Source organism: Humulus lupulus, chromosome X, assembly GCF_963169125.1.
Source record: "Humulus lupulus chromosome X, drHumLupu1.1, whole genome shotgun sequence".
In the NCBI taxonomy this organism is placed as follows: Eukaryota; Viridiplantae; Streptophyta; class Magnoliopsida; order Rosales; family Cannabaceae; genus Humulus; species Humulus lupulus.
In genome coordinates this window covers 90551728-90558133 of record NC_084802.1, presented here as the reverse complement: position 1 = coordinate 90558133, position 6406 = coordinate 90551728, and the positions used below count along the sequence as shown (strand labels likewise).

Here is a 6406-nt window from a genome sequence, read left to right as displayed (position 1 = left end):
ATCAAAATAGATAGCCCCTCCAATTAATAGTCTTCCAAATCAATTGGTGTTTATAGTGTGTGAGCATATGATCTGTAAAAAGTATTTTTGAGGTCTATTTTAGAATAGAGCTACCTATATTATTGATTGATTGCCGTCTTTGAGTAAGTTGGAACTATGTAACTAAAATATGTAGAAGATACTCTACCATTGAAAAAGCCTGCATTCAATGTATTGTGAAAGTGCCTATTTTGGGTACTCTTTGAGAAAAAGGCTGAAAATTGCCACCCTGAAAAAAGGATAAAAATTTCCATACAGATTAATGATCTCTACTTTCATAATCGCACACAAATGCTTAAGATATACTATTGGGGACAAATTTGTAACACTCATACACAATTATTAATTTGGTTAAAATATTTTTTGTGATCGGACTAAATATTTTTAAAAAAAATAAAAGCATGATCTATGTTAAATATATTTTCTACCCTTATAGTAAAAATATGTTATGAATTAAAGTTTTGCTACTTTGTCCAAGGACAGGGCACGAGGACATTGGGCACAATCAAAATGAGATATTTTTGGCAATCCATTTGTTTTTATATTTGTTTACTATACTAAAAAAATAAAAAAGAAGAGGGGAAAGGACTTGGCCATGGCTATCAAGAAAATGAAATGTGGTATTTATATGCTGCTTTTGATTTTGTCACCTATTATATTATTTGACTTCAAATGTTTCTATCTTTGGCTTATTTCCTTGATATTAATTCATTAATTCACACATATTGGTCTAAAAATAAGGAATAAAATCAAATCCCATGTGTCATATTCTTCTCATTATAATCGGTCAAAGAATGACCAATTTCCTCATTCTTTCAAATAGAAAACTCTCTTCTATTCTCTTAGTTTTTTCTCTGTTTTTGTTTGTTTGCTGCCAGGGTGAAAATTCGAGGCAGTGGTTCGAATTCCCTCAATGAGTCCAAGCAATTCCCATTGGTAGCAGCCTCCTCGGTCACCACAAAGAATGCTTGAAAAACTGTGTTGTCTTTTACAGCATACAAAATCAGATTTTTATTCAAAAAAATCATGAGTAAATAAAATAAATGGTCTACAAAATTATATTCCAAACAAGGATTTAATATGGCTTACTATCCCCAAATCACAAATGACTCTTTTGGCTCTCTTTTTGGACCGTTTTTTTTTTATTTAGATCATGTTTACTCGTTAGAGTTTTCTTTAGCTCATAATATTATGTTAGAATGTGGAAAGTGATTTAGAAAGTAGAATGAGGTGCATACACTACTACAAAAATAGGCTTTCCCGACAGTTTTTAACTGTGGCTATTGAGCAACGACGACAGCCGACTAACTGTCGTATTTGCCTATGCCGACGTAGGGGTAACTATGCCGACAGGTAATAGGTGTCGTCGTTGCTGGCAACGTCGACAGTTATTAGGTGTCGCCGTTGCTGGCAACGCCGACAGTTATTAGGTGTCGCCGTTGCTGGCAACGCCGACAGTTATTAGGTGTCGCTGTTGCTGACAACGCCGACAGTTAATAAATGTCGTCATTGCTGGCAACACCGACAGTTATTAGGTGTCGCCGTTGCTGACAACATCGACAGTTATTAGGTGTCGCCGTTGCTAGCAACGCCAACAGTTATTAGGTGTCGTGATTGGCTCTATGGTGTAGTAAAAATTAAATTAAATTAACATTGGTAACATTAAATTTATATTTGATTAATTTTAACACTTTCTAATAAAAGAAATAAACTTATAAACATTTTTCTTCAACAATTTTATAAATTTATTACACCAACAGTCAACAATCAAAAAATAAGCCAAATTTACATATTACAAAGACAAAAATAACATAGCAAACTTAATCAAAATATATTTCATCAAATTGGTACAAATATAATCTCAATTTATAAGTAATCAATCAAGTACAACATGAACAAGTTATGAGTATTCCTATTCGAATTGTTCAACTCTATCTTGTATTTCTCAAGTTTATGTTGAAGTGACTTGAGTGCAGCCGCTGCTGTGCTCTTTCTCTTTAGTTCCCGAAACACTGAAAGTTGTAGCTCTTTATTAAAAAAATTGCACACACAATTATACAATATACAACAATTTATTCTGGAACAATTGGTATTTCAAAGCAAAAGTTCTGCAAAAGAACCATTCGAACTAAAGCATCTAACAAATTCTCCATGGGTCCATAGATGTAATCACACTTGGCATGAAGCCATTAACAATAAATAATAAGTTCAAAGCAAAGTGTGGTAACAATAAAAAATTATCTCCATCAATAGCTCATCATTTGATTAAAAAAATGACAACTAAAACAAAAGAAAATAGGTTATAGGTGAAGAGAAATCTGCTAACTAGAAATAAGTGCATCAAATGCCTCACATCTAGAATCTTTCTAACCAAGTAATAGATTGCATAAAGTTTTACAAATTCAAAGAAAAGTATATCAAACTAAAAGTACTGAAATCCTTATTTATGCTTTATGTCAGCCATGTGTATTGCAAGAAAATAGCTCAAACCTTATGAAGAAGCTATGAAGTATCAAGAAGCTACAAATGGAAAAAGCTATGCATGTGGATGTTGATTCATTAACAAAATATGAAACTAGAGTGCTGGTACAAACTTCAAACGATCATTCAGTTTAATAAAAACAACTTACACAAAAACATGCCGCCTAGTACTAGAAGTTATTAGATGAACCATCCTGAAAAAAAAAAGTTATGCATTAATATACTAGTTCTACAACTATTTGGTACAAACAATTTGAGCAAAACATAAAATGTCACTTAATTTTGTTTTTTAAACTTTTGAGACTAATCAAATGTTGTGGTGGAAATAACGCCACTGTCCATACTACTCTATCTCTTATCTCTCACCAAACAAACAATAAATAGATGTAGTCATCATTTTAAACTTTATAACCAATTTTGAAGTCCTTTAAACATAATTTCAACTTTCAAGCAAACTAAAGTCTAACGAAATGAAAGTTTGTGTTTGATTTAGCCTCAAAATTATTAGCTACCATGAAACATGAAACTGTGTTTGATTTAGCCTCAGAATTATTAGCTACCATGAAACATGAAACTTCATGTTGTATGATGAAGATTACAAAATGCGAAAGCAATTTTTGCTTGACGATTTCAATAATAGTGTTTGCTAAATTAAAAGATTATCAATGGATGTCATTATTACAAGTTACCTATATAAGATGCCGAGCTCATTGCCAAGTAGATCTAAAATACACTAGAGCCATGCCTTCAACAAATCTAGAGAAGCAGATACACAAACCAGTAAGTCCACGAAAATACCAATCGATGACCATAACTTGGGTTTTAAACAAGTAATAAATTAAGGAAATCAGTAAGCATAGTCTATTGTTTGTGCATTGTGTTGTACGTACAATCAAAGGTAGAAATGGCAACCATAGATAAGAGTAAATTCCTGTTAAAAAGAATAACATTTCGCAGTCAATGAAATGCTAACGAAGAGTGTATTAAAAGTGTTAATAATAACAGAACAAAGTGTCTAACTTACCATATGTATTAGACAGTAGAAACAATACTGCAACGAACCAAAGCACAGTTCAGGTGTTATCCTCACATATATAAATATATATATATATGTATATATAAGCTGACGAGTTTAAAGGCTGAAACACTAACGTTATCCCAACAACAACTACAAAATCCTCTTCAAGTGTTCTGCTAATGTATTTCTGAAAAACAAATCTTGTTTCACTTTCTGGAGCCAAATGTGCCTAAAATGGGAAAAGCATAGGCAGTATTCATCAGGTCCAGTGATCAATTTTGTGTAATTTAAAGCAACTTTCAGGCCATGATTGGGTAGCATATCATGACAAATCCATGCCTCAGGGTCATGTAATCAACCTTAGTGACTGACCCAAAGAATTGTCTGAAAAACATACCTGATTGGAGAAGCAAGAAAGAAAAATGTAAGTTTATATATATATATATATACACAGAGAGAGAGCCTTAAAACATTGTCAAAATTGTGTTGCATGTACTCTATAATAAGGCTCTAGCATTATTTAAATCTTCATCATCTGAGTGTATTCCAAAAATAGTAGTTAAGACTTAAGACCATTTATTTTGAATGTCACATGCTGAGACCATAAGATATATTGGTTAAACATACAATGCCAATAATATACTACTTACAATCTAAAGTGAAAATGGTGGCTGGCTCCAAAAGTTCAAATGCCTTCTTCCAAATGATGTGTCTCTTGTAAATCTAAATCTCTCAGGATCTGCAAAACTAACCCATTTGTTTTGAGCATTATTAATAATAATAAGAAAATAATTTTATTAGTTATAATGAAGCAATAGTAAAAGTATTTCATTCTAATGAACCACGGTCGATCCCACCCCCGAGACCCCCATGCCGTCGAGCCCAGCCAGCCCAGAGAACCCCACTCGCCGTCGAGCCCACCCCCTGAGCCCCCAGCCGCTGTAGCGCCCTTGAACCCCCAGCCGTCGTCAAGCCTAGCCCGAGCGAGAGATGGGTGGATGAAGGAGTGAGAGAGCCAAGCCCCCTGCCTTTGCATCGAGCCCTTCGTTGTGATCCAACCACCAGCCAACTAAATTCCATGCTACAGAGCACACACCACCAAAAAAATAAATAGATAAACAAAACAACAATAGCAACATCAATTAGTTTCAGATTAAGAGCTACACAAGAAAGGAATTAGAAACTACACAAGAAAGGAATTAGAAATATCTCAATCAAAGCAACTCAGCAAAATCTTGATACAACTCATCATTAAATAAATGGCCTAGATTGATTACACCACCAAAATCTATAAATATTGAAATAAATGGCCTAAGATTAGCAATAGCAAAACTCTCGGTGATCAAAATACATAAATAAACAAAAGAACTGAAAAAGTGGTTAAAGTGTCTGAAGAAGGTTAAGGAAATAGGAAGGATGAAGCAATGTGTTAAAGCAAATACAAGTCATTCAGGAATTTAATCAAACAGATTCTATGCACACATTATCACATCAAGAGAATCAGAAACAACTTCATAGGTTATTATGCAAACATGTGTTTATGAAAAAAAAAACATAAATTTGTATAAAAATATGCAGTGGGAACCATGAAAGACACATCAATACCTTTCTAATGAAGCCACGTGTGTCCATATGCAAGTCCTGCATCCACTCATATATTGGACAAGTTTCACCAATGACCACCAACATTCACTAAAGCCTACACCACAAATAAATAAATAAGAAAAATCATACAAACATTAACATATATAACATAAACAAAAGATAATCAATAATAAAATAGGTAATTAAAATAAAGGTTACAAATATATGCTATACTATCACTACTACTGTATATTAAAAATTTAGTCACAAAACTCTCATCAAAATACGAACAATTTTTTTCTACCTTAGTACAAATAAAGGTTAATCAAATACATAGGACCTCATTATCATTTTGACTATAACAACTCACTAGAATCAACATCTTCAAATTATAACCCCAACCTAAAAAAATTAATTAAAGCAAAAAAAAAGCAAATCTATATGTCAGATTTATCATTTTTTGTATTAAAAAATTCCTTAACTGGGTTATTTTGCAGTTGTGGCATAGACAAGATACTCTTTGAAAATAGAAAATTCTAGCACAGTCGAGACACTCTTTAGTTTTCACTACGCACTCTTTAGAGAAAAAGAAATAATGTTTGGAATCCTACACATCAATTATTCAACTTCTTGAATAAATAACAAGCAGAACAATGTTAAATACATATATTTATATGTATATATATATGTGTGTTAATTCGAAAAAATCCCAGTAAACTAGGAACCCAAAAGAGATTGCACACACATAAATAAGAGGTGAAAACGAAAACACACCAAGAAGATGAAAAAGGAATGCGTGAAATTCTCCTTAACCATCTTCACCTTCTTTGCGAGAGAGAGAGAGAGAGAGAGACACCAAGATGAGAGAAACAGAGGAGAGCTCCATTACTGCTTGGGGCCAGTTGAGAAAAACGAGAGAGAGGGTTAGGGATTCAGAAAAGTTAGGAGAAACACTAGAGAGGTTTGGCCATGAGGTATTAAAGAGGGAAAGAGGAAAGCTAGGATTCTGACTTTTACTATCCAGTTTAGGCGGGAGACTAAAAATTATTAAGTAGGCGCTTTAATTTTCCCTACCGCACCTTTCTTTTCATGATATATTATTATACTTTCTAAATAATATTACATTCGTGTATTATGGAATGGTGTATTTGGTGCAGTGATTGATGAATTATTTAAAACAATTATTAAAATACTTTATATTGAAAATAGAGATATAATTTTCTTAAGTATTTTTTATTATTCGAATTGTAAAGATTATATACATTTTATTAAATTCTCTTTATT

General features: G+C 32.7%; 1 long non-coding RNA gene across 6 annotated transcripts; it reads right to left on the bottom strand.

Annotated features, from left to right (window-relative positions):
* Positions 1 to 1851: 1851 nt before the first annotated feature.
* LOC133805017 (uncharacterized) lies at positions 1852 to 6119 on the bottom strand. 6 transcript variants are annotated; one of them, XR_009878756.1, is made up of 10 exons: positions 5897 to 6119; positions 5144 to 5237; positions 4189 to 4619; positions 3898 to 3935; positions 3673 to 3767; positions 3545 to 3571; positions 3411 to 3451; positions 3210 to 3276; positions 2670 to 2714; positions 1852 to 2051 (listed from the first exon to the last, which is right to left on the bottom strand). It is a non-coding gene; the product is annotated as an uncharacterized LOC133805017 (long non-coding RNA). The 6 variants fall into 6 exon arrangements; XR_009878757.1 differs by having other exon boundaries at positions 3911 to 3935; XR_009878754.1 differs by having other exon boundaries at positions 3673 to 3935; positions 4189 to 4277; positions 4396 to 4619.
* Positions 6120 to 6406: the final 287 nt, after the last annotated feature.